Below are 27331 nucleotides of genomic sequence, written 5' to 3' on the forward strand. Positions count from 1 at the left end.
ACTATAAATCCTACTACAAGGACAACCGAAGGGAAATCATCCTACATTTTCATTTAAAAGTCTGGGGAGGGGAGGAAAGAGTAAACTTCTTTGCAATCAGGTTTTCCCACATTCACATTTATCCCTTATTAACCATTAACGGCTTATTCGTCATGCTGTAGAACAATTGTGAAAAGATGCATACATTTACCACATGTTGGCCTTTTTGGCGTTCATTTTGAATTTAATTAGTATTAAGTACCCACAGTATGACAGGTGCTAAACAGCAGACGAGGGGCCGACGGGATAAAGGCTCCATGTCGCCAGTTAGCTGTCCCTGTAACAGCTCAGCCCTGCAGCTAGTGTTCCCGGGGGGCTGGACCCTATGGTCTCAGGACTTCAGATCTGTCCTCTGTGCATTGGTGGGTAGCTGAGGAGTGTCTGCGGGTTCCCAGGCGCTAGGAGGCATTGGTGATGGGCCTGTGCAGCCACCCCGTATCTCGCCAGAGCACTCCAGGCTGGTGTCCTTGGAGGACAGAAGGGTCAGGGTGCAGAGCTGAGCCCCTGAAGTCAGACACAGTTGTTGGAGAGCCAGGCAGAAGGTATGCAGCCTGGGGAGAGGAAGCCCCTTGAGGCAGCGATGTCCTCCAGGCTGAGGAGGAGGAAGGGGTCACTATACTGCTGAGCGTGGCCCCTAAGGGCAGAGGGACCACGAGGAGGCTACCCAGCCACCCCAAGCCTCAGTTTCCCCAGGTGAAAAAATGGATAGAATCTGCAAATTCAATGGGGCGACACAGTGATGACAGGAGATGAACCAGGAACCCACGTCAGCCATGACCGGTTCCAGCCAGGCAGCTGGTCAACAGGGTCAGAAGACAGGAGAGCAGAGGGCTTGGGGGAAAGTCCAATCCCATCTCCAGAGACAAAAACAAAAACGAAAGGCCTGGGATCTGTACAAAGCAAGTGCATTGCAGGTGCATGCAGAGCCCAGGAAAAACACTTCCAGCACCTGCATTTTCTAGCCACAGCTCATCTGGAAGGTTCTCTGGCCTAAGGCAGCCAGGTACCCAGGCTAGCCCACAAAGGTCTAGTAACAGAGTCTATGTCTGGGATAGACTCCAGCAGCTTGGAGTTGCCAGGCCCACCTTGCGCCCCTTTGAACCTTTCTGAACTGTGAGCCCACTGACCTCCACTAGAGCCCAGCAGTGGAGGATGGTGGGGAGGGGAGGGGGGAGGAGGGATGGGATGGGATGGGATGGGATGGGATGGGATGGGACATGAAAGGAAGGGAAGAAACGTGAACAAGGCAGAGGAATTCGAGCCAGCTCTGGTTAGAACCCACAGGTTCCCACAAGCTCGTCTGTGAGTATGGCCACAGGAACTAAGCTGAGAGCAGCTCTCTGCACCAGGTCCTCCAGGGTCTTCCACAGGTAGGGGCAGGTGGGGGGTCAGGATGAGGGATCTGGCCTCGGCAGGGGTGAGGGTGCATTGGGAGGAGGGCAGCAGGAGCTCCTGGAGCCCTTTCCTCCAGCTCCACCCTGCCCAGGTGGAGGGGAGCGCGGCCAGGGTGGGTGGAGAGGTGGGGACAGGTAGGTGAGAGGTGGACGGAGCAGCCAAGACGCAAAAACACCAGAAGGGTGGAAAATGGAGTCATTCAGGCGAATTGTTTCAATATGATATTTGTATTTCTTTCTGATTATAAAAGTAATTCATGCTGCCATTGCAATTTTTGATAATGAGAATTTACTCAGGTATTACTAATATGACACATTTTTAGCCACACACACACACACACACACACACACACACACACACACACAGAAAAGAAATACAGACCTATTGGGAAAATATGCAAGTGCAGAAGGGAGGAAGTGAGAGTCTCTCCATACCCGTCTTCAGTTCCACAGCCTGGGCTCTGAAAGCTCAGTAACATAGGGGAACGTTTGCAGGTTACCACGCAAGGTGTTCAGGAGTGTAACTAAGGGCTGGTGGCTCTCTGTGCCCCGTCCTTTACATGAATCACTGCCACTCCTTACCACAGTCCAGAGAGAGAGGTGCTAGTATTCCCGTTTTTCAGATGTGGAACCAGGCTCAGAGAGGTCAAGCTACTTACCCAACGTCACACAGCCAGAAGGGGGCAGCCAAGAGTCAGGCCTGGTCTGCCCTCCCTCCCAGGCATGCACCCTTGCCACCACATCTCATCTGCAATCTAGGAGGGCAGGGAGAGGTGGGTCCCTAGCATCTCATGTCCGTTTCTTGAGTAAGACATGGTAATGATAAACGATTAAAACAATACTTGGGGGAAACTGTTTGAGCTTCTAAGAATAAGCCAGGCAGGTGCAAGGAGGGCTGGCCTTCCTGGAGCCCCCACAGCAGCTTTTGTGCTAACAGGGCGATGGGCGGACTTTGGAAATGAAAGAAAGGTGGCTCCAGGAGATAGTGAGGGAGCAAATGGCCAAGGTAGACAGAAAAATGAATGAGCCCACTCCACTTGCGGGGCTTACCACGTGGGTGGGCAGAATGGGATAGCGGTTCTGAAGCTCTTGCTCATACTGCGGCGTGCCCAGCCATGGTATGCCCACTGCTGGGAAGCGCTTCGTCTCCGTGGGCAGAAAAGTCTTATCGTTAACCTAATGGATATTTTCCAGCAACAAATGTTGCTTCTGTTATTTCAGCACAGCAGAGGGGAAAGCAATTCCCCTGGGGACACCCAGGCTTCCTCCAGGAATTGGGGACTTTCTCTAGGAAAATCAGGTGGTTTTCAGCGGGGTGTATGCTGCTCCTTTCACAAGGAGTAAAGCCAATTCAGCCTGACTGCTTTAGTGAAAGGTGGCCATGACTGGCCAGGGGTGTCTAAGAGTCCCCCCTCTGGTGCTCCAGCCATTGCAGGGGAGGCTGCGTGGAGCCTGGGAGGGGATGTGCAAGGGGAGGAAGGAGACCTGTGCTAGCTGAGTGTTGCCACGAACATGCTGTGTGACTCTGGGGAGGTCACTTTACCTCTCTGCGCTGTTATCTCATTTCTCAAGTGCCCCTGGCTTCTGTAAAAATGCCAAACTTGTGGGCCTTACCGCCTTGCACTGGCGCCTCTGTGGATTTTTCTCAGTATAACCTCAGAGAGCGGCGGGGGGAGGGTGTGTGTGTGGTGAGAAAGGAGGTCCCCCGAGAAGGAAAAAAGGCACTGAAGAGAAAGTGGTGATCCATTCTAAGGAAGTCACACATCTGGGGCAGCTCCCAACACTTTCACCTGCTGGCCCCTTCCTCACCCTCTCTCGATGCCCCCCTCATCACATGGTTGACAGAGGCCACAAGCCACCATCATGAGAACACTGGGTGACAGCGTGGTCAGGAAGGCAGCGTGGTGGGTGGGGTGGCGGTCTGGGCCGGGGCTAGTTGGTGGGACCAGGTGGCCCCTGGGGGTCCTTCCACCTCCACAGTTCTGAGAGTTCAGGGTTCTACAGGCCAAGCAGAGTGACCCTTAACTAACAAACAGTAGGGGATGCTCCGGGCCAGGGGGCAGGTGGGGGGGGAGGGCATGAACTCCCAGCCAGCGTGCCTTTCAACCTCCCTGGAGGAAGCCAATGGGAGAGCACGGTAATTACAACTGAAATGAGGCCCCGGTTGGAACATCCCTGAGGACTGCTGTGTTGTATCCGAAAGAGACGACCAAAAGTGCCTTTCTGCTTCTATGCGTGCGGGAAGTGTCCCCAGAGAGCAGGGTCTCAGGGCCACGTTCTATGTCCTTCAAGGAACGACGGGGATTCTGGGAGAGCTCCGGAGAGGCCTTGGAGCAGGGTGCGGAGGCCGCTCATGGAAGTCACTCCACAGGAGACAGGCAGCAGTGCCAGCCGGGGACACAGACCGCTGCCCCGTGAGGCGGGGCTGCAGCCAGAGAGCCCCTCACCTTTGTGCCCACTGCTGAGGTTCTAGAATGGCAGCTTCCGTTTTTCCCCCCTTTCAAACAGGAAGTGCCACCTGGCCAGCAGTGGGAGGATGAGGTCATTTGTGTGAAAGCAACAAGACAGAGAATAGCACTGAACTTGGTTTGGCTATAAAAGGATCGGGCATGAAAACTTTAACGGGGCGCATCGCGCAGCCTCTCCCCAGGGAATGCACCCGGAGTGGGGGGCTCACCTGGAACGCAGGCCATCAGGCACTCTGGCGACTCGGAGCTTGTGGGGCTAGCCTGGGTTGTCCCGCACCACAGCAAGGCTGGACACTTAAACAACACAGGAGCCCACCTCCGCCGTCCTCCGGCCCCACCCCCCTCTATCTCTAGGGAGTGCTCCAGCAGGTGCTCTCTGTGTTCAGTTACACACTTTCTGTGTGCCGCACACACATGCGCTGTGTGTGTGCTCCTGGTAAGTCATATTCCTGTAACTCATCCGGAAGGCCCTTCTGCCTAAGGCAGTGAAGCACCCAGGCCAGGCCACAAATGTCACAGAGGGTCTGTCCCTCTGAAATTAGAGGATGAAGAGCTCCTCCACCAGGGATGTCAAGCCTGTTGACATCCCCCCGGGGGCCTCCGAAAGAACCCTTCTGAAGTGAGCATGTATATGAGCATATACGTGAGACTGAGCTCTATGAATTTAGCTTTTAAAAGAATTCAGCTTTAAAAACACATATACACGATGTAAAAAATCAACAGTAGAAAAGAGTTCAGAGTGAGTGACAATGATGTCCCCTGCCTGCACCCGCACCCACGATTTCTCTCCCCGGAGGCTACCATCGAAACCTGATTTTCATTTTCCTTCCAGCCAGGCTCCACACAACGGGCCTCATTTACATGCATTCTCCCTCTTTTTTATTCAAGTGGGAACACAGCATAGCTCCTCCTTGTTCCTGGCTTAACACATCTGAGGGGGAGACCCTAGCAGTGTGTTTCGGGGGCGGGGGTGGGGGAACCACACTTTAATTAACCAGTTCCATATCCATTATTTCCAGACTTTTGAATAACAGACGACTCCCCGGTGAATCCTCCCACAGATGCCTTTGCTCACATACAAAGGGTAAATTCTTAGAAGTGGCAATGCTCTGTCAAAGGGCATCTGATGGATCAGCCACATTTCTCTCCAGGGGAGGTGACAGCTTGCACCGGCCAGCTGCGGGGTTACCTCCCCTCCGGATCTCTGCTACCTGATCCACTAACAGTGGCATCTCAATGTGGCTTTATCAGCGGTCCTTTATAACCAGTGAACAAGCATCTTTTCAGTCCCCATCCCACCTTTTTTTTTTTTTTTTTTTGCTTTTTTCCTGTAAACGACCTGGTTTTCTCTTTTCCCAGGCATGGTAATTTAGTTACACATCTGGGGCAATTCTGGGTGTCCTACGATCCCCTGCCTGTTCTGGATGAACCAAGGTCTCTTAAAGCTCTAACAACATGGATTCTGTGAGCAGGATTAACAACTCGAGGGTCCAGGGACCGCCCAGGTTCTGCGTGGGCCCCGCCACCCCACAAGAAGGGTGTGAGATTCCCGGGGGCAGCTCGGGTATCAGAAACGTACCGTGGAATCACCCGAGCTCGGGTATTATCAATATTTCATGTGATTTATCTGGCAGGATTTGTCAGGTACAGGATCAATTAATGTCCAACTCCTCCGGCCTTCCACAGAGCTTCTGTTTTACAGGAAGTTGTTTAAGTGACTGTTGAAAGCATAAATCATTAACACCTGTCTAACTGCCCCCCCTTTTTTGTCCAGAGTAAAGTTCAAATGGGTTCAGTGGAAATGTGCTCACAAATGCTCACAGACTCCTAGTGTAAGAAGTCCACTTCCTGAGAGCCTCAACTGGCTCCCTTGCAAATTACTAAAGCGCCTTTCTTTGGCCCTGGCAATCAGAGTTGCCAGATAAAATATAGGGCATCCAGTTAAATCTGAATTTTGGATAAACAACAACTGTTTTAGTGTTAAGTATGTGCGAAAGACTGCGTGTGACATACTTTGTGCATGAGTTTTCTGTGGCCACTGTAATCAATTGCTAACTGAGTGGCTTAAAACAATAGATATTTAGGGGCGCCTGGGTGGCTCAGTCGGTTAAGCGTCCGACTTCAGCTCAGGTCATGATCTCACTTCGAGCCCCATGTCGGGCTCTGTGCTGACAGCCAGCTCAGAGCCTGGAGCCTGTTTCGGATTCAGTGTCTCCCTCTCTCTCTGATCCTCCCCTGTTCATGCTCTCTCTCTCTCTCTCTCTCTCTCTCTCTCTCTCTCTCCCCCTCTCTCTCTCAGAAATAAATAAAACATTAAAAAATTTAAAGAAAAAAACCAAAAGATATTTATTCTGTCAGAGTTCTGGAGACCAGAAGCCCAAAATCAGATTATTGGGACAAAATCACGGCGTTGGCAAGGTCTCCCTGGTACTGGAAGCTCTAGAAGAAAATCCTTGGTTTCCCCTCTTCCGACTTCTGTGGCTGCTGCGACCCACGTCGCTCCACGTCGTTCCAACCTGTGCCTCCATGTCATCAATCACGGGGTCTTCTCACCTTCCTCCCCCTTTTAAGGGCACAAGTGACTGCATTTATCACCTGTCCGGACAATACTGTGTCATTTCGTCTCAGAACCCTTCACTGAATGACATCTGCAAAGATCCTCTTTGCCAGATAAGGTCTATATTCACAGGTTCTGGAAATGATGATCTGGTATCCTTAGGAGCATTTATGTGCTTACCTAGCACACTTACACTAAAAAAAACCTGTTGTTTATCTGCGGTCCAAACTTAACCAGGCATCCAGGGTTTTAATTTGCTAATTTGGACAGCGCTCCTTGGGCCTGAGCCTCTCCCCAGGAGGCAAGGACTTAACCACCCCTCCTGGCATGAGCTTAGGGACCAAGGCCTCTCACACTTACTCATCAGAATCTTTTGTCTTCGAAGCAGGGCTCCTGGGTTATGGTGGCATTCCGGTTCTGGGGGGAATCGAAATGCTGAGGCTAAATCTAATACAAACTCTTAGCTTTTTAAAAGATTCTGGCAAATAGTGTACGTGTTACCACTTTTAACACTCAAAAGTCCAAATGCTGACCTGTAACCCTCCCCACTCCAGATCATTTGTGTGAAAGCATTAAGAGAAAAAATAGTGTTGGAATTGTTTTGTTGCTGTTAAAGATTTTAAGTAATCTCTACACCCAAAGGGGGGCTCGAACTCACAACCCCAAGATCAAGAATTGCACACTCCTGGGTTAAATGGGTGATGGGTATTAAGGAGGGCACTTGTGATGAGCACTGGATGTCGTATATAAGTGATGATTCACTAAATTGTACTCCTGAAGCTAATAGTACACTATATATTAACTTAACCGGAATTTAAATAAAAACCTGAAACTACAAAAAAATAAAAATAAAAAAAAAGGTTGCACGCTCCACCAATTGAGCCAGCCAGGTGCTCCAGAATTGTTTTTGATATAAAAAGATTGGGGATTAAAATCATAAAGTGGCACATCACCCACAAATACATGAGTTACATACTGGTAATCCTCTTTAAGAAAGGCCTTAAGTTTTGGGGTGCCTGGGTGGCTCAGTCGGTTAAGCATCTGACTCTTGGTTTCAGCTGAGGCCATGATCTCACTCACAGTTTGTGAGTTCAAGCCCTGAAATTGGGCTCTGTGCTGACAGTATGGAGCCTACTTGGGATTCTCTCTCTCCCTCTGTCTCTGCCCCTCCCTCCCTCATTCACTCTTTCTCTCTCTCAAAATAAATAACCTAAGAAAATATTTAAAAAATAAAAGAAAGGCCTTAAGTTTTAATGAGTATTGAATTCACTCACTCATCCATTCATTCATTCACTAAACAATTATTGAGCATTTATTCTGTGCCACTGCAGTCCCAGGCACTGAGGATACAAAGATGAACAAAACATTGGCCAACAAATGGATGTGTTGGGGAGCCTCATTCCCTGGGAGAAGCCCAAAAAAGCAGAATGAAATAAAGTTGTGGAAATTAAACACCAAAATAATGGGCACTAGTAATGTGAAGGAAGAGGGTTTTAATCAATTTACTTTGAAACTAGTCATATAGAGAGAAACCCAATTAATTTACTAATTATCTTTAAATTCTAGCAACCACTTTTAGCCTTATTACAAGATGTGTTACTTAGCCAGGTCTGCTTCAACACCATGGTTTTTCCCTCATTTCGGGCCTTCCGGATTCCTGGAAATGTGGGTGACGGTGGTGAAGCAAACCATCAGGGCATCCCTACCAGTTCGGCCCAGACTGGGCGTACCTGGACCCGGTGATTTCTCCCTTCACCCGCACTGCCATATGCTCCCCATTGTTGGGGTGCAGGGAGCACTTTTGAGGGACACAAATGATGCCCACAAGCCAAACACATCTTATGGCAAATAGACTTATTTTAAGAAGGAAAAGCAATCTTTTCATTTATTTATCATAACGTACAAATCCTCAGGTTAAATTTCTGGGTCACTCCCATATATATATATTGTCCTGGGGAGGGGTGTGGGAAACAGTGAGTTCTCTCCCTTCCCTCCCCTCTACTCAGGCACTGGCAGTTTAACAAGTGGTAGGATCCCTCAGGCTAAAACAATGAGTGGAGAGCCAAGGACAGAAAAATCAGGGGGGAGCCTGCTCTTGAGAAGCAGAAGTCCTGGGTTCAAATCCCCTGTTGGTCTAAAACTAGCCATGTGATCTGAGGTACCACTTAACCTCCCTGAACCTCAGTTTCATGATCTGTGAAAGGGAAAAGAATTTTTACAGGTTCACATTAAGAACTAAATGAGATCTGAGGTGCCTGGGTGGCTCAGTGGGTTAAGTGTCCGACTTCGGCTCAGGTCATGATCTGCAAGGGGTTCGTGGGTTCGAGCCCCATGTCGGGTCTGTGCTGACAGCTCAGAGCGGGGAGCCTGCTTCAGATTCTGTCTCCCTCTCTCTCTGCCCCTCCCCTGCTGATACTCTGTCTCTCAAAAGTAATAAATAAACTTTAAATAAAAAAAAGAGAACTAAATGAGATAATATCAACTGTAGAGTACTATCTGCTTGTTAGCAATTTGGAGAATGGGGAGACCTCCTGGCACCCTGACATCACGTCACATAGGCCACCCAAATGTGAGCCCTTCCTCATGCCTCTGTGATTAAAAATGTTCCTACACTACCTCCCCTCTCCCAAATACCTAGATAAGACTGTTAAAATAACTCACTTTTTTAAGTGAGATTGACCATTCCCTAATTAGTCCAAATTAGAATGATATTAGTATATCCAGGGAAAGCCTGGTCATCCTAAGTGTTCTTTGCAAACTTGGGCCCATGGGGAGGGGGGGCAAGGTCTGTTCTGCTAGAAGGCCTGGTATCTATGATGTTGGCCAGAGCCTTTGATGATGAGGTCCCTGTACCCAGAGGCACGGATGCGGCCAGCACGCCCTGGCCTCTGCTGGGCATCCCCACACTCCTAACTTCACACCCCAGGGCTGTGCGCAAAGGGGCCCACACCTTGCAGCTCCACCCAGGTCCACGAGAGCTAAGCAGGCCTGTGCTCAGTGCTAAGACTAACAGTCTCCTTCCAGGTGGCCCCATGTTTCAGCTTTTAAGAATTTTCTTGAAGAAAAAAAAAAAAAAGAATTTTCTTGAAGAGCTACTCATATTACTCACCCTGAGTAAAATTTGTAGACTGAAATGATCACTGCTCTGCCATTCCCCCCAGAAAAATCCAACAAAACAGAAATTAGGCTAGGATCTCACGTATGGTATAGGGTTGCCTTTATAGCTAGCGGCTTAAAAAAAAAAAAAAAAAAAACCTTGGGGAGGGCACCTGCGTGGCTCACTTGGTTGAGTGTCTGACTCTTGATTTTGACTCAGGTCATGATCTCATGGTGTGTGAGTTCGAGCCCATTCCCCCACCCCCACTGGGCTCTGCACTGACAGTGCGGATCCTGCTTGGGATTCTCTCTCTCTTCCTCTATCTCTGCCCCTCCCTCAACTCTCTGCCCCTCCCTCCCAAAATAATAAAAAAATAAAAAAAATAATAAAAAAAAATAAAATAAAAGTTGGGGAGTAGGTGGGAGGCAAGAACAGAACTGAGAAATGGCTCTTGTTTTAGATGCAAGAGTGGTTGTGGGAAATGTATTTCAATACCATTAAAAGTATCTGGTGAGGACGCTAATTCTAAATACGCAGTATGTGTGACCCAACCCCATCTGTGTGAGCCCCCCTTCTCTGTTCCCCAGCACTCCACCTTTTCCTGGTCCTAGAGCACCAACCACAGCGGTGTAGACATGGGGGAAATCGAGTGGATTGTTGAGTGAAGGGGATCAGACAGGAGGCTGAGTAATGCTGCCTATTCCCTCCCTCCCTCCCTCCTTCCCTCCCTCCCACAGTGACCCTTTTTCCTAACAGCAGCCATCTGCCTGGTCCAGGGAAAATGCCCACTTTAAATAAAATTTCTCCCTGTAGACACTGCCTGGGAACCTGAATGTCATCTCCCCTGAGTTTACACATCGGGCCCCTCCTGGCCACCTCTGCCAGCCTTTGGTCACACATACCCCTCCACGGCAGTGTGGCAGGCGTGGAGATTTTTCATGCTTTGTGTGAACTGGAAGAAAAATGAGCTGCTCTACTTGATAAGTGTCAGCCTGCCCACAACACTAAATTGGGTTCTGCCGTCACCGGCGACATGAAACAGCAGCCCAGTTTAGAGGCTAGCTTTCGGTTTAAAATACTTTGTCCAGGCTCAGGTTACATATGACCCACTCAGGGAGGCTGGAGGGCACAGCTTCTCTGGTCATTAGCACTGAGGATGTATGTGCCTGTTGGCCTGGAGAGGGCCCAGAGCGGAGGCACTGAAGCCAGGGAGGCACAGGAGCTGGGGCAAGTGTGATCTGGCCGCTTCCCCAGCCGTGAAACCTCAGGGCCTCAGTCTGCTCCCCTGCAAAATGAGGATGATAATCCCTGCCTCAGAGGCAGGGGTGGGTAGTGAGGGTTAAATAAGGCAATGTTTTAGTAAAATAAACAAATAAACTAGCAACTGGCTAGTACCGTTATTATCAGCATCTTCATACAATAATACTAATTTGGACCAACAGGGAGTGTGTTAAGTTGGTCTGAAGTAGGATAGTCAGGCTGGGGTTACACACCACCCTGAAATGCTACCCACCATTCACGGGCCTGAGAAAGCCGGTTTCTCTGTTCCCGGGGCAAAGACAGCGAGACCGCAGCCCAGCTCCAGTCAATTCAAATTCCAAGTGCAAGTGCTTCAATGAATGAGACTTCACCGAGCCTCTTGCCACCAAACAGCCATCAGAATATTATACCACCCTGTCAACTCCAGCCTTTAATTCAATCACTCTTGCCTGAATCGGTTTCTGTCCTGGGCTAACCACCCAGTAGCCAGAAGAGGCTGTGCCTAGGTCTAATTAGAAATAGATTCTGTACCAAGTCCCTGTCTGATTAGGAGGAAACTGAAAAACCCCAGGGAAAACGGAAAGGCTCCTAGGAAGTTACATCTGAGGGTATCAGGGAAGCCCCGGCCCCTCCACAGAGAAGTGGGCACAGGTAGGGGCCGGATATCACCTGAGGTTATGCCATGGGCACTTCCTCCCGCTCCCCTGTCCTGCATCCTGGCTGTAGGCCTCCTCTGGGAAGAGGGGTACAAAGAAGACTAGTACCGGCTGGACTGCAGCTGTCTGTCCATCCATCCTGGGGGCAGGCCCTGCTCACGGGTGCTCACCCCTGGGAACGAGCCTGTACCGTCTGGCCCACGAGAGGGGAGCAAGAGAAAGCAGCTGTACTATTTCAGGGATCAGGCTCCACTCAACGCATGAGAGACTTAAGGTCTGGCGCCTGACTCTGGCTCCCGGGAGGCACCCCCACTCCCTGCGGTACCATCTTCTGAGAGGCTCAAAGGAATTCTCATGGATGGTTTTATTTCAGTTCCGCAACTACCCAGTGAGAAGGGAGCCCACGTTATCATCCGCTGTGGGTAGGGGGATGGCACAGTCCCCATTTTCAGATAGAAAAACGGAGGCATAGGAAATCTTCAACTTCACCACAAGTCTCTTAGCAGGTAAATAGGAAAGGTTGCAGTTAAATGCAGGGTTTGGCAAGCCCACGCAGTGGGCAATAGCAGGTCCACAAAATGAAGTGATGGCTAACTTCTGGAATTCAGTTTTGCAAGCAATAATGATAAGGAGATTTTTTTTTAAGTTCTTTTTCACTTGGCCCAGATTGTCAACTTATAACATGAATCCTGCCAGTTAAAAAAAAAAAAAATTACCGTGCATTTCCCATCAGGCATAAAGCATTGGTTCATAATTATTTATAGCACTTTAGTGACACTGAAAGGGATTTATTTCAATTTATTCGGTCTTTATTAACACTCTGCAGGGAATAGAGTGTAGCCATCACTCCCTGCAGTGTTAAAAAGGGAGGGACTTCAGAACTACAGGAGGAAGAGACGCCCAGGAGGCGCATCCCACAAGATTAACCCGGGGAAAGATTAAACAGGTTTAAAGCAGGTTCAGGTGAGTCTGTCACTGATCACTCGTTTATTCAAGTGGATTTAGGGATGTTCTGCGAAATCCTTCATTTCTACACTGGGCTCGTGGTGACAGCGCCAGTTCAAACTCAGCTGCTGCACGTGGGTTGCAGCCGGTGTGGGATTTCCCTCTTCTTAAGGAAAAGACAAGACGCAAGTGGATGGTAGAAGGGCTGGTGACTCTTTCCAAACTGTTATTCTTGGTCATTCTTGGCAACAGGCAACTTTGAAAGGGACAGGTTCACACGAATCGACACCACATTATTACTGTACCCCAACACAGCAAATCATATACAACTATCTTACTTGTATATACATCCTTTGTTGGCTTATTAACATACCTAGACTTAAAAAAAATTTTTTTAATGGTTATTTATTTTTGAGAGAGAGACAGAGACAGAGCGTGCACGTTCGCACACATGAATAACAGGAGGGGCGGAGAGAGAGGGAGACACAGAATCTGAAGCAGGCTCCAGGATCTGAGTTGTCAGCACAGATCCCGATGGGGGGCAAGAACCCACGAACAGAGAGATCATGAACTGAGCTGAAGTCAAACACTTAACTGACTGAGCCACCCTGCTGCCCCAATATACCTTGATTTAAATTCAGATGCATTACTAATAGTAAAGTTGAATTCTGTTCAGGTGTTCAAACCCAATGTAAACCCAATGTAAAAAGTCTAGACATACAACATATAAGGGATTGAATATTCACAGTTAAATATAGTTATAATATTTATATGTCTATATGTCTTAAACCAAAGATATTCTTTACATTGTAAGCTTCCCTTGGGCGTGAAAGCACTTGGTTTTAGAGTATTAATTATCCAAATTTTGAGGGGTAGGCTGTTGGAGGGAGTGTGAGTTAAGGTAATAGTCTGGAAAAAAGCATCTCTGAAATGACCTGCAAATATATGGCTGAACTGGATTTGGTGCAGGGCAATTCTGCTGACACACAGTTTAGAAGACCGGTCAGAACTCAGGTCCTTCACTATGGAGGAGGAACACAGTTCCACGGTTGCACGAATTAGTCTTTCCCAGCGCTTCCTTCCTGGCATTCTTTGTTGGCCAGAGATCACACGGCGGCAACTGTGGACCCAGGGGTCTTCTAATACCCTTGGTGGCCTGCAGAGGAGGCCACGAAGATGAAAATGCATCCCTGGCCTTTCTGTGCTACGACTGCAGACTAATCCTAAAACAACCTCATCCAGCCTTCCTTGAAAAATAGAAAACAAGGCCATAGGTGGTAGGAAAACCAGAAGCTGGGGCCACAGATAATTGTGTCCCTCTTCTATCGGGTGCCTGATTGAGCAGGACAGTGGACAAGATAAAAGGAACGACCAGGAATGAGACACTATTTTCAATGGCTGCCAATTTAATTCTAACGTGCTGATATAAGATGGTTTTTAATTGTGGGACCTTGATCTAAAATTCCCTCACTACAGAGAGTTAACATAGTAAATGGGATTTACATTTATTTTGAGTCTTATGGGGAGAATTTTGCAACACCCCGTTAAACCAGGATTCTATGTGAATGAACCCAAAGTGCTGAGCTAACCCTGGCTGGCAGGCAGAAGATGGGGGGAGGGAGAGAGTGTTGGCCCACCATTCACTTAACATGGAAGTCGCCGCAGTAGGTCCTGTCCTAGCTGTCAACACACAAGATGCAAGAAGAAAGGACTGTAAATATTCAAGGCTCGGTCCACAGGGCCTGATGTCCACAGTCAAGGCTTCCTCCTACCACAGCCAACCTTTCTAGGCCCGTCACACTTGTTACAATAACCCCGTCATTTAAATAAGATGCAAACTAATAAGATTCAAGTGCAAAATGAAAGACAAACTTTTAAAACCATTAACTTGTTTTAGGAAAATCCAGCTGAAGGCTTTGGAAAGATTTCAGAGATGAGTAATTCAAGGGGTGCCTGGGTGGCTCAGTTGGTTAGGCATCTGACTTTGGCTCAGGTCATGATCTTGCGGTTTGTGAGTTCAAGCCCTGCATCAGGCTCTGTGCTGAGAGACTGGAGCCTACTTCCAATTTTGTGTTTCCTTCTCTGTCCCTCCACGGCTCATGGTGTCTTTTTCTCTCAAAAATAAATAAACATTAAAAAAATTTTTTAATAAATATTTTAAAAACGATGAGTAATTCTGGAGCATCCTGTGTGGCTCAGTCTGTTAAGCATCTGACTCTTGATTTCGGCTCAAGTCATGGTCTCACAGTTCATGAGTTCAAGCCCCAAATCTGGCTCCATGCTGACACTGCAGAGCCTGCTTGGGATTCTCTCCCTTTCCCTCTGCCCCTCCCTTGCTCATGTGCCGTCTCTCTCTCTCTCTCTCTCTCTCTCTCAAAATAAATAAATAAATAAATAAAAAGAAAAGATGAGTAATCTTTTACTGTCAAACAAAATGTTACAGACTATGAACAAAATAGCAAAACACTAGAGAGATTCTGTATTCAGACTACTCTGTAGTGCAAGCCCTTTTCATTTTAGGAGCTAAAATCTGAAGTCCTAAACGACGTACTATGAGCATAGCTTAGGTAAAAAAGACAAGAAATTCCAACCAGTTGATCCAAACACCAAGAGCATTGTTTTGTAATGTTTTTTCTGATTTAATGACTTTTAAAAATTAACATATTATGACCTTCAGTTTTCAGTTCGTAGATAAGAAGCCTTCTTCAACCAAATTTAGTAATTCAGATATGAACATGCTTGTCAGATGCCTGGAGTTCCCTGGATTCAGAACATGTCCACTTTGCTTTGTTTAACATTTTTCTGCTTGACCATGAAGCCTGCTTACCAGTTTACCAAGTTCAATGCCCTGCTTAATTATTTCATTTGTAAATCCTCTCCCCCACTGCCTTCCATTGCTTTCCCAAGCCCATCATGGGCTCACTTTTTATTCAGTGAGTTACTCGCTAGAGCTCTGAACCCGACGTGCTATCGAAGCCAGGTCACCATTCCCAGGATGGTGGGAGGGCGCGGTTCAGCTCAGGCTGGCATGTTGATTACACAGTCTATTCCTGGCGTAGAGCAGGATTTCAGGAAGGAAGAGGACAGAAGAACGGACAACAGATGATAAGTCATTCCACTTGCCTGTGGCAGGACTTCTGTCTGCGCATTTAAACACGAGTGTGTGCGAAGTCAGGAAACCCAATTCCACCTTCAGGGGAGCTGGGCAGCTGCCCACTTCTAGCTTGATCCTTACTAGTGTAACAATTTATCTGCTACAAGTGATTCCATCACCAGGCTCCCTAGATGCCTTTGCACATTCGTCCAATCACCAGTGCTGACCCAGAGGCTGCTGCCCTTGAGACCATTCACTGAGCAATTTACTAGGCGCCAAGCCTTGGGCCAAGCCCTGAGCACTGCATAACCCCCTTATCCCCTTTTAAACCCCACAGCAAGCAGTGAGATAGGTACTGCCATCCCCCAGGCTGCGGACAAAACAAACCCTCCAAGAGCCTAAACAACACAGCTTGGGTCCCACACTGAGCGAGGGAGCCGGGATTTGCACCCAAGAGGTCTGGTCAGAGTCCACACTCGTAAACAACTGACCAAATATAATACCTCTATCTGCAGGCCAGTGCCCTGCACTGAGGGTCTGTCGAGGAAGAACAGTGTGTGCCTTCAAGGTATTCACAAGCCTCCCTTCAACAGCTGAGGCACAAAATACACTTTGGGGAGAATTCTTTTAACAGTGCCCCTGACTGTAGCAAGTACAGAGCCCACTAACATGTCAACAAAGCCAAAACAAATTCAGATAATCCACCTGGAAGTCATTCAAATGTGTATTTTGTGGAAGCCGGTTCTAGCCCGTATAGCTGCACATCTGCAGAATGCTTCCTAATCAGAGAACCCCAAAAGCTCAAAACCCAGCCCGAGTCGGCCTCACACTGCTTCCCCATGCTCAGGCGGAGGCCATCTGTGCAGGAAAGGAACCTGGAGGTGGCCGGAACATGGTGCCTGGAGACAGGAAACGCATCCTTGGACAGTAAGCCGTTCGGCGAGGTAATTGGGGTGAGACTGACAGACATGGTGTATGTCTGGCAGCCCACACAGGGTACAGGGGAGGCTGCGGGATTACAGTGGCCTCCATTCTAGGCAGTCCCTCTATGTCGCAGCATGAGGGAATACTTACTGCAGAGCCTGGGCCCCAGGAAGCACGAAGCAGGAAGCACCTTTGCCAAAGGAGCCCTGAGATTCCCGCATGAGGCCCTTTCCATGTCCACCCAAAACTCACAACCACAGGCTCAGAGCTGGTCCCACTGGCTGGTGTCGAAGCTTCGATCTCTCTCAGGGGCAGGACTCAAGAGAGGATCTGCTGTCTCTAGAACTTCAGCGATTTGACCCTGACCACAGCGGAGTCTATGTCATGATCCTCCGAATCTTGATTTCTAGCCTTCTCTGAGCCAATCAGACCCAGCTGCTCCTTTGTATGACAGAGCGGTCTTGAAAACCTGGGTTTGGGGCTTCCCGGGTTTAAGGTCCCTGGGATACTTTCTCTTTGTTTTATAAACAGCGGTACAGAGGCTGGCCTATGAAATCAACCTCTGGCTCCAGATGTCAAGTCTAGATCAGAAATTGTGAGCTTTAGGTTGCGTTCCAATTACAGACTCTCTCAAAAGTTCATTTTGTGAGTTGGTGGCTTTGGAATTTGAATCTCTCACTGGGTCAGTGTTACAGAGCATGCTTGGGTTTCCAGGCTAGCCCACAAAGGCCTATTAAAGCCACGTGTAGCTGAGAAGAGGAGGGGGGATAGTGTCACTGGCTGTGTGACCTTTAGTGAGTTACTAAACCTCTCTGTACTTCAGTTTCTCCTCACTAACAGAGAAAGTAACAGCACCTGCTACCAAAGGGGGCTGCTATGAGGCCTAATGAGATCATCTCTGGGGAGCACTTAGAACAGTGCCTCCCTGAAGGCACTTGAGGAGCAGAAGTGGCCATGTGAAGAGGACCAGAGTAATAATGTTTCAAGTACTAGTGACGTTTGGGGCTGGATATTCTTTGATGCCGCGGACTGTCCTGTGCCTTGCAGGACGTTTGGCAGCATCCCTGGCCTCTACCCAACTAGATGCCAGCGGCGCCTTCCTTCCCCAGTTGTGAAAATAAAAAATGTCTCTAGACATCTCACTGGCCCCCGGGGCTGAGCACCACTGTTTTACGGGAAAACAGCAGAGAGTCCCAGCTGGAATATCAGGTTTCTCTCTGCTGTCGCCGGGTTGGTGGGGTGGGAGTCTTCTCCTCCCCGCCCCTGCTCAGGTGCCCCTGTTGCCAGTGTTCCTGTAGGGCCCTAGTGGAAGCACCTAGGGTGGCGAGTGAGGGGTGATTAGGTGGATATTTCTGGGGCTGTAGAGGGGTTGAAGGGCAGTTTTTGAAATGCGATCATGAAACCGGCTGGGTGGGGGGAAGGGGAGCGGCAGAGGCAGATGGGGTTTCCCATCTCCGTCCTTCTGACCTTGGGTGCCTACAATCCCAAAGACTGCAGGGCAGGGTCTCCTTTCCCCCTGGGGTGTTGTGTGATTTCTCGCCCTCCCTCTTCAGCACTATTCTGGCCAACCAGGGTGACAGGAGCCAGGAAGTGCTGTACTAAGAAAGGAGGGTGGCCCTGAAGCAGGGGAGGGAGGGTGTGGAGGTGCACCACGGGGCAGAGGCAGCTTTATGGGTGCCATTTGGAGACTGAGCAAGGGACAAACTGGACTGGATTTGTTTCCAGACCTTCCTGATGCCATGACCTTGAATGTAGCCCCCCCCATTCTACTTTCTCTTTACCACCTCTTTTTTTTTAATGTTTATTTATTTTTGAGAGACACAGACAGAGTGTGAGCAGGGGAGGGGCAGAGAGAGGGAGACACAGAATCCGGAGCAGGCTCCAGGCTCCCAGCTGTCAGCGCAGAGCTCAACATGGGGCTCGAACCTACAAACTGTGAGATCATGACCTGAGCCAGAGTCAGATGCTCAACCCCCTGAGCCATCCAGGCGCCCCTCTTTACCACCTTTTTGACCTTCGTTTTCCCATTTTACCCATTGATTTGTTAAATGGATATAGGCCAAATACCTATTGTATGTCTAGCACTGTATTAACCCCCTGGGGATGTTTTCATTTGTATTTGAGTTGTTCTTTTTCAAGGTGGGAGTAAGGACAAAACCATCTAGTTGGAAAACTATTACATATTTCACTAGAAAACATACTTTCATACACACAAGCTGTGAAGCCACTCAAATCATATACATAAATGCTGAAGGAAGCTGGAATAAAACACAATTTCTTAAAATGTTCAACAAATGGGCTTTTTTAATGATGTTAAAAGGGCAGAAAGAAAATCCAGCCTAAACAAAGGGCACCACAATCCTAGTACACCTCCAGGCTGGCACTGCCCTTAAAGGGTGTGTGGGTCAAAGGGCATGTTCAATAGAAGGGGCTCTTCCCCAACTGGAATAAGTCTGGTCCTTTCTCAATCAAACTGAATCCTTTTTTTTTTTTTTTTTTTTTTGCAATTTATGGGAATAATCCATTTCTTTTGTTCCTGTCCGGGATGCTGAGCCTAATACCAGAAACCAGTTAAAAGCCACGCCCTTCCACCCCTGGCAGGTGCAAGGGAGGTCTGTGCAGGGCAGGCACTCATCCAAAAGACCGCAAAGCCAGCAAAACTCTCCTGCAGACTATCCAAACACAACCTCACCAGTCAAGCCAGGTCATTGCAGTAAACACAGCCTGTTACAGGAGCAACTATTGGTCAAGGAATTGATTAGCTTCAAGAATCACTCTGGACCAGGCACTGGGATGGGGGTGGTAATTTATTTATTGTTTAGAGGGACTGTTTGGTGATGGAGGGATGGATAAGCAATTCTTCTCTAGCAAACCTAAGTAGCATCATAAAATGCAAATAATACCTTAATTAATAATGGGCATGTCAATTGAAGGGATGCTGAGTCAGTACAGGCAAGGTGGCTTGGAGAGCCAGGAGGGGCAGTCGCTGTTCCAGGTTCCATCATCCATCCCAACTCAGCCCAGCTGGAGGCCCCGGGCCTGAAGGTTCCTGGGTGCCAGAATCTAAGTGAGGTCTCCCAGGACTTAACAAAGCTCCCCCGCCTGATGGGGATTGGGGACAGGAGTCGTTGGCCCTTGGATCGGTGCATGGACATTTCCTGTCGGAGCGTGGGCACAAATGCTGCATCCCTCGAGATCCAGGGGTGGGGAAGCCTTTTAGTCCAGGCGCGCTCAGCGCCGCGCTCAGAGCTGGGATCTTGTTGCCCGATCTGAGCACGAAGCCCCAGCCTCTGGCCCCGGTATCTCCTCCGACATAATGCAGCCCCCAGGCCTTGCCTACCGAGAGCCCCACCAAAGCGCCAACACATTTCAAAATGGAGCAAAATCACGGACGTCTGGACTGCGCTTTGTTCCTAAGCATTGAGCTAAATGTGCTCCCTCCCGCCGCGCTCCCTTTCCCCTAACCGACAGGAGGTGACTTCTCCGCCCGGGGTCCGCCCTGGGCAACCGTGGCCGTGGGCTACCAGTTCTCGGGATCGCTCCGAGACCCTCACTCTGCAAGAAACCAGAATTCCGCGCCCAGCTCTAGGGTGCAGAGGGTGGAGAGGGTGGAGGGGGGCCAGCCGAGAAGAGGCTGGAAGCTATCCTAGAGCCTCTCCTGCAACCCGCCCGCGGCGGACCCAACTCTGCACTACCCGACCTCTCCCATGCCGAAGGTTCCGCCTAGCCCCAGGCGGGGTCTCGACCCCGAGGCGTCCATTTCCTGGGCCTTCAGATCAATCTGTGCAGCTCTCGTAGATGATTCGGTTCCAGAGATGCTCTTGGAACTGCGCCCCCGCATCAGTTTTCAGCGATAGAATTAACCAGAAAACCTCGCGGACGCGGCTCATCGCAGGAGGGCGAGGCTCGGACTCCTTTGCCGGAGGTCCATGCCCCCCTTCCCGGCTCCCTGCTCCGTTTCAAGGGTGGCGGTGAACTCGGGCTTTTAAGTTAAAATCTTGCACGTTTCCAAAATAATATTCGGCCACAATAAAAAATAGATGAGGGACGCTGATTTGGGTGGCGGAGGCCGCCGGAGGCCAATGAGGAAGAGCCACCGGCTCAGTTAGGGTTGGGGGGGGTCTCCCTCCTGCGCCTCCGGAAGACCGAGGGGCCTCGCCAGTCCCCAGGGCTCTCAATCTCTGCTGGGAAGGGGCGGGGCAACGCCCGGAGGGCCCTTCTCGGGACGCGTGTGGTTTCCATAGCAACCTCCCCTCCGCGCCCCCCTCCCCCAGTCATCTCTGGAAAAAATGGGTGTGGCCCGAAGCACCCAAGGAGCCCTTTTGCCCCCTCCTCACATTCTCCCGCGTGGCAAAGCAACAGGGCATGAAGCGGAGAGGGTCTCCGACAGCGCGCTGTTCCCGCCACCTCCCAAGGGTCGCCGGTTGCCTCTCGGTGGGCAGCCTGGTGGAGTGTGGCCCTCAGGCCTCATGGGGTGTGGGGAGGGGCTTCGTCCCCGGCGGCCATCCGCAGAGAGCTCGGACACCTCGAATCCCAGCCCCTCAGCCCGGTGGACGCTTCCTGGCGCGCGGCCCGGCTCCGGGAGGGGACCGCGCGGGGTCACGCCCGTTCCATGCGTGCCTTCGGGGTTGTGACTCTAGTTCCTTGACCCCCGCAAGCCCGAGATCTAACAAAGGGCTCGAAAATGAGGGGCGGAAAATAGGGGGAGGGGCGGGAGCCTTGGCTAAACACTCTCATCGATAAGAGCCAAAAAACTAGGGCTGGCAACGCGGCTCACGTAAGCCCTACAAACAAAGCAGCTAGTCCTCGAGAAAGATTCCGGGTGAACGGCCCCAGAGCTCAAGCCCACAGCAAAACACCGAGATTTCAGTTCTGATTACCCTCTCTCCCCCTTTAATTACAGTCCTCGCCCTGTCCTCCAAAGCCCAGCCACCCGGCTTGGCACCGAACCGTAGAGACGTGACACGCCGCAAAAAGATGGCACCTCGCGTTTGGAGGGGAAAAAAAAAGCAGGGGTGGGAGTGGGAGGAGGCACAGCCTACTCTCCCCCCTCCTTGCCCACCCGGGTCCACACCCACTGCCGCAGTGAGGGGCGAGCCCTGCGCGCCAGCCCCGCGCCTCCGACAGGGAGCGCACACGCCGGACGCCAGGCGCAGAGAAAGGGGCCCGCCCCGAAATGCACCTGCAGCCCCCGCGCGCGTCTGTGCGGGGCTGCGGCTGCAAGCGCGAGCGAGCTGGGATCCGCCGATGCCCAGTCCTTCCACGTTGCAAGGCCAGGTGACTCCAGCCTTTCGCCTTTCCGAGCCTCCACATCGGGATCCGCGCACTACCTTCTCTCGGGCACGGCGCTGCTCGCGTCTCGGTGCCAGGCGCGCGCAGGGGGAAGGGCAACTAAAGTGACAGCGCCTGGACCCCTCCCCATCTCCCAGATTCCACTCCCAGCCCCCAAATGTCCCCTGCGGGTTTTTGAAGGAGGAAAACGGGGTGGGGGTGCGCCACCGCCTTAAATCAGGGGCAGCGAAAGCCCCAATGGAATTGCTGCCGGGGAGGTGTAGGGAGGGGCAGGCAGGGAATCATCTTCTTTTCCAGAACCGGAACCATACCTTCCTGAAGGGCTTACGGCAACCCCGAAGCAGAGGAATTGGATTACAGGTTCGGCTTCGGGGGTCGTCACTGGACACCCCCAACACACACACATAGACACACGCCCATTGCGGCAAAATGGGACGATGGAGAGTGCACAGCAGCCCCCTCCCCCAGGTCACCACCATCCGCGCCCCACCCTTCGGGCACAACCTCTACCCAGGTCCGCGCGAAGCGGGTCGCATGGACACCCCCTCAGCGCGCGCGCGCGCGCGCGCACACACACACACACACACACACACACACAGGTACGTGCATCCCTTGCATGGGTCCCCTTTCCAAGACGCCCCAGTCCCGGTTCCAGGGCGCACGGGGCGCAAGGAGGGGCCCGCGCGCTTGTCCCCGACCTATGCTTACCTCATGAAACCCATCTCTTAGCAGGGGGCGAGGAACTGGCAGCAAGGAGGTGCAAGGGGGCGGACGGGGAGGCAGATTTAGGAGCTTCGCGCTTACCTGATAGTCGACAGAGGGCGAGGACAGTAGAGGAAAGAGAGGAGAAAGTGGCTGTGGTGGCGGCGGCAGAAGGTGGGCGGCGGCGCCGGCGGCGGCTCTGCTGCTGCTGGTGCGGGAGCTGGTGGGTGGCGGAGATTGCGAGCGCGCGTGCCAGGGAGAGGGCGCGCTCCCGAGGCCGACGGGCGGCGCAGGCGCGAGCAGCGGGAGCGCGAGCCTCCCCGAGGGAGGGGTGGGCAGCGAGGGCTCCGTGGGCGTTCTCTCCTCCGGCCACCAGTGGGCGCGCGCGAGCACCCCACCACTAGGCCCTCCCCCGCCTCCTGGCTCACTCCTCTAGACACTTCCCTTCCCCCGTCTCCCTTTCCTCCAACAGCTCGGGCCGCGGCGCTGGCCGACAAGCGCACGCGCGTTCTGCGGCGCACGCGCATCGTGGGTCTCCTCCCGCGACTGGAGCCTTTGTCTTGTCTTAAGGGTCTCCGCCCTTGGGAGAGAGACTAGGTTGCCTCCTGGGTTCGCCCGGGGGCTGGTGCTCCGCCCCCAGATCCGCTGCTCCTTTTCCTTTCCGTCCCGGGGCGATGTCCTGTCTCTGAAAGGTCCTGGGATGGTTTCCACGGAGCTCCCTAGTCCGATCAGCCCGGGCCGCAAGGCCTCCCCCCGGGCTCGCCCTGCGTTTCGCTGGCAGGGCATCCAGACCCCCTGAGTTTCCCTGAAATGGTCCCCCTCGTTGAAGATTTGTTTCCCTGGGTCCGCTTCCTTTCTACCTGCTCTCTTTCTTTTTTTTCCTCTTTTGCCTTATTGAGCAACGTGAATTCCTAGTAAATCCATATTAAATAGGCTAATTCAACCTGGAGCCTGCTTCAGATTCTTTTTTTCTCTCCCCTTCCTCCGCTCATGCTCTGCCTCTCTGTGCCTCTCCAAAATAAAACATTAAAAAAATTTTAAACAGGCTTATGTAGTTGTAATACGGTAGTATGGGTTCTTTAAAATAAAGAGTATTCAAATCTTCTTTATCTAACCTGACCCTAGCATAAAATTTTAAATTAGAGCAAGTTTCCAATGGTGCTTATCACGTTGCAAAGCATTTTCACATACACCGTTATTTTTATCTTGTGTGTAGGAACGCCATCATACTGTAAGTAGAGCTTGGGATCTGGGTTTCCAAACGCGCGCAGGAGATTCTAACCTGGATAGAACACCTCAGACTGAAACTGACCAGTGGCTTTCATTCACCCAGACCTAGTCCCCTGACTTTGGCCTTAATTGGTCTGCCCAACATTTAATTTAAGCACTCCTTCCCCCCTCTGTCCCCCACCAGGAGGGGCTTTATATGTCTGGGGAGCTTGAGTGGCCACCATCTTGTACTAGAGGGATGGGAACTGGTCTCAAAGCTTTAATTTACACAGCATTTACATTTTCTTTTAAAAAACCCAATATTGTATGTTACACATTAATACAAAAAGCAGGCTGTTAAAAATGGCTTATTCACACAAGATTAATATGCTGTTATTGGGAGAATGGGTGGATGATGGAGAAGGGGCCTAATGTCTTAAACCACTGATGCTGAGTCTCTGGAACTGTCCTTTCTGTCGTCGTTGCAACTGCCACAGTCCTAGTTAAAGATTGCTACCTTGGTTCTGGAAATTTAGTCACCTTACTGGTCTCCCTGTTCTCTGTTTCTCCCTGAATCAGCCCACGCTGGCACCCCCTAGTCAGATCAATTGTCAGAAGCAATCATTTCAATCATGGTGCTCTCTTGCTCAAAGATATCTAAAGTTTTCTAACTGCCCTCTAAATGAAATTAAACTCCTTAGCCTTAAATTCCCATTATTTAAGGAGACCGTGTCTCTCCAGTTTTCTCTTCTCTATGGCAAATTGACCTTGTTTGGCGTTTCCCCACCTCTACTCTGGGGTTTTCCTTTGCCTAACAAAGTCCTTGCTCTTTCTCCCCCCACCCCCAGTGTCCTACCTAACCTTCAAACCCTGGCTCCAATTTTACCAAAGCCTCCCCTAGTCACCCTAACTGAAAGGGAGATTTCCAACCTCTAGAGGGTGTTTAGAAGAGTTTTTCATCTGCTCTCCCAAAGTGGAGAGGGGAGTGCAGGTAATAGTTCTCTTGTAGCACTGAACTTTTGTTACTGTCCCCAACTGTTTCCTTTCCCTTTTTCCTGTATGGGGATTACATGTCCTTGCCTGTTACTGTGTGATCTGCACTGCCTCTATATTCTACTTGCCCATTGATGTTTGACTTGGCCATTTGATGGTTTTAGGCTATTAGAATTAATGTACATTATGTAAATTTGTCCTAAAAAAGCTTTAAGAGGCATTACAACTTTCTACTACTTTTGCTTTCTTTCACCACCAGAACAGCATGTCCTATAGAGCTGCACCTTCAGCCTAGGTCTCAGAATGGAAGAAACAAAACAAAACAAAACAAAACAAAACAAAACAAAAAAACCCCAACAACAACAACACAAGGAAGTACATATACCATGAGTAAGAAATACACATTTATTGTGTGAATCACTGAGATTTTGAGAGCTGTCATCACAGCAAAGCTGATGATACAGAGATTAAATGAGAATATATATAGGGGCACCTGGGTGGCTCAGTAGGTTAAGCGTCCGGCTTGGGCTCAGGTCATGATCTTGGAGTTTGTGCGTTTGAGCCCCACGTCCTCTCTGTACTGACAGCTCAGAGCCTGGAGCCTGCTTCAAATTTTGTGTCTCCCTCTCTCTCTGCCCCTCCCCTGCTCATGTTCTTCTCTCTCTCTCTTAAAAATAAAAAATAAATATTAAAAAACTTTTAATGAGAATATATATATTCTTATATACATTAATATATATTCCTATATAAATATATATTCTTATATATAAATTTCCTTATAAAAATCTATATAGTTTATATATAAATTTCTTAGTGTGTTTGTGTGTGTGTGCATATGTGTAAAGTTTCTCATGCAGTGCTAACAAATAGTAGGCACTCATTAAATAATAAATATTTATTTTATCATCATGTTCTTTTTCAATGCTTTTGCCACACATGATTTTATTTCTAAAATAAAATAAAATGTAACAGTCAAATTAATAGTCATCCTCACTCAAATCTCCTGTTTCCCTTAAGATACAGATAATTGTGAACTGACAGGCACCTGATGGCACTGTGGTGCCCTGAAACTGAATGATCACATTTGCGTATGTTGAATTGAAGTAATGAGTGCTCAAAACAGTCCTAAACAGATATGTCATTCTGTCATTTAACTGTATATGATGTGGAGTCAAGTATTCATTCCCGATAATTTAATCACCATAGGTAGCTAATGGCTCACTAATTCAGGCCGAGAAAATACATCCCCTCCCTTTCTCCCTGCCCTTCCCTCTTGCTGAAATAGAAATCCCATGGCCACAGGGGACCTGGGTGGCTCAGTCTATCAAGCCTCTGACCCTTGATTTCAGCCTGGGTGCTGAACTCATGGTTTGTGGGGTTGAGCCTGGCATTGGGTTCCCCGCTTACAGTGTGGAGCCTGCTTAGGATTCTCTCTGCCCTTCCCCTGTTCATGCACGTGCTCTCTCTCTCTCTCTCTCTCTCTCAAAATAAATAAATAAGTGAACAAATAAACTTAACAACAAAAAAGAAATCTCATGGCCACATTCAGCATACTATGCCCACCTTACCCTACAGAACCCTATAGAAGGTGGAATGACATAGGGATTAGGTTTCAGAAGATTTGGGTCCTCATCTTAGTCATCTTGTATGGTTTAGACAAATTCATTAACTTCCTTGGACTTCAATCTCTTTGTGTAATAGTGTTCCAGGTGGGATTGGAACTAAGCTCCAGATATCCATAGAATTTGGGTAGTCTGCTACCGAATCTATTCATATACTAGTTCAGTCAAGGTAAGCTAAACTGTCTAATAAACAGATCCCAAAATGTAATGGCTCAAACACAACTCCCTTCACAGCCTAGGGGGCAGTGTACGAGGTTGGTGGATGGCCTTTTCCACATGACGTTCAGGAACACAGACTCCTTGCACCTTGAGGTCTGCCACTCCTTGGAGCCGTGTTGTTGTTTGCTTGTTTGAGGCTGGGTCATTAACCACTGGGTCCAGTTGGCAGAAGGAGAAGGAGCAAACAGAGGAACCATGCTGGCTGTCTTAGAGGTTGGACATAACATCTAATCATGTTTCACTGTTATAATTCAATCACATGGCCACCCCTAGCTGGAAGGCACACCAATAAATGTAGGAGAGTTGTGTACCCAAGAAGAGAAAGGATTAGGGTGGAAGGTAACGGTTTTTGCCATACACACCTTGACTTACATTCTGGGTGGAAAAGACCCTTGGAAATAGAACCTGAACTTGGTCTATCATAAGATTCTCACATATGTGACTATGTCAGGGGACCTTGAGGTAGTTAGTGGATAGATAGAGAAAGATGACTTCAAATTAACTTCTGAAGAGAGAAGACATCATTGAATATCTTTCTATCAGAGGGCTTTTAACCTTTTTAATTCCACAGCTCCCCAGGGGTCTGGCCAGGCTGCTGTTGAGGTGGATTGTAATTCACCTTCTTCCTTTGCCTGTTTCCTTCCTCACCTTCCTGTTTCCTTTTCCTACTTCCTCAGGTGTGGATTGCATGTTCCAAAACACATTTGTCGCCTAAACTCTGGTTCTTGGGGAACTCAACCCAGACAACTGGTGTCAGGAGTGGTCTAAGAAAGCAGGTGATACAATGCAGTTTGGGAGCTGGGAAGTTTGCTATCCAGCTGTCAGTGTGGGTCCATCACTGGTGGTAAGTGAAGTACAGA

At 49.7% G+C, this 27331-nt stretch overlaps 1 protein-coding gene across 5 annotated transcripts in view; it reads right to left on the minus strand.

Annotated features, from left to right (window-relative positions):
* The window catches only part of MAPT (microtubule associated protein tau), a 100240-nt gene extending 77576 nt beyond the window's left edge, over window positions 1–22664 (minus strand). For 2 of the 5 annotated variants that reach the window (XM_039250676.1, XM_039250673.1), the window contains exon 1: window positions 22531–22628. The gene's annotated coding sequence lies outside the window, so the exon portion shown is untranslated. Of the gene's footprint in view, window positions 1–22530 lie in introns of all 5 variants that reach the window. The other 3 variants (XM_039250672.1, XM_039250675.1, XM_039250677.1) reach the window with 3 other exon arrangements.
* Between the last annotated feature and the right edge of the window lie 4667 nt (window positions 22665–27331).

Source organism: Hyaena hyaena, unplaced genomic scaffold (assembly GCF_003009895.1).
Source record: "Hyaena hyaena isolate Hyena2069 unplaced genomic scaffold, ASM300989v1 scaffold_378, whole genome shotgun sequence".
Lineage (NCBI taxonomy): Eukaryota > Metazoa > Chordata > Mammalia > Carnivora > Hyaenidae > Hyaena > Hyaena hyaena.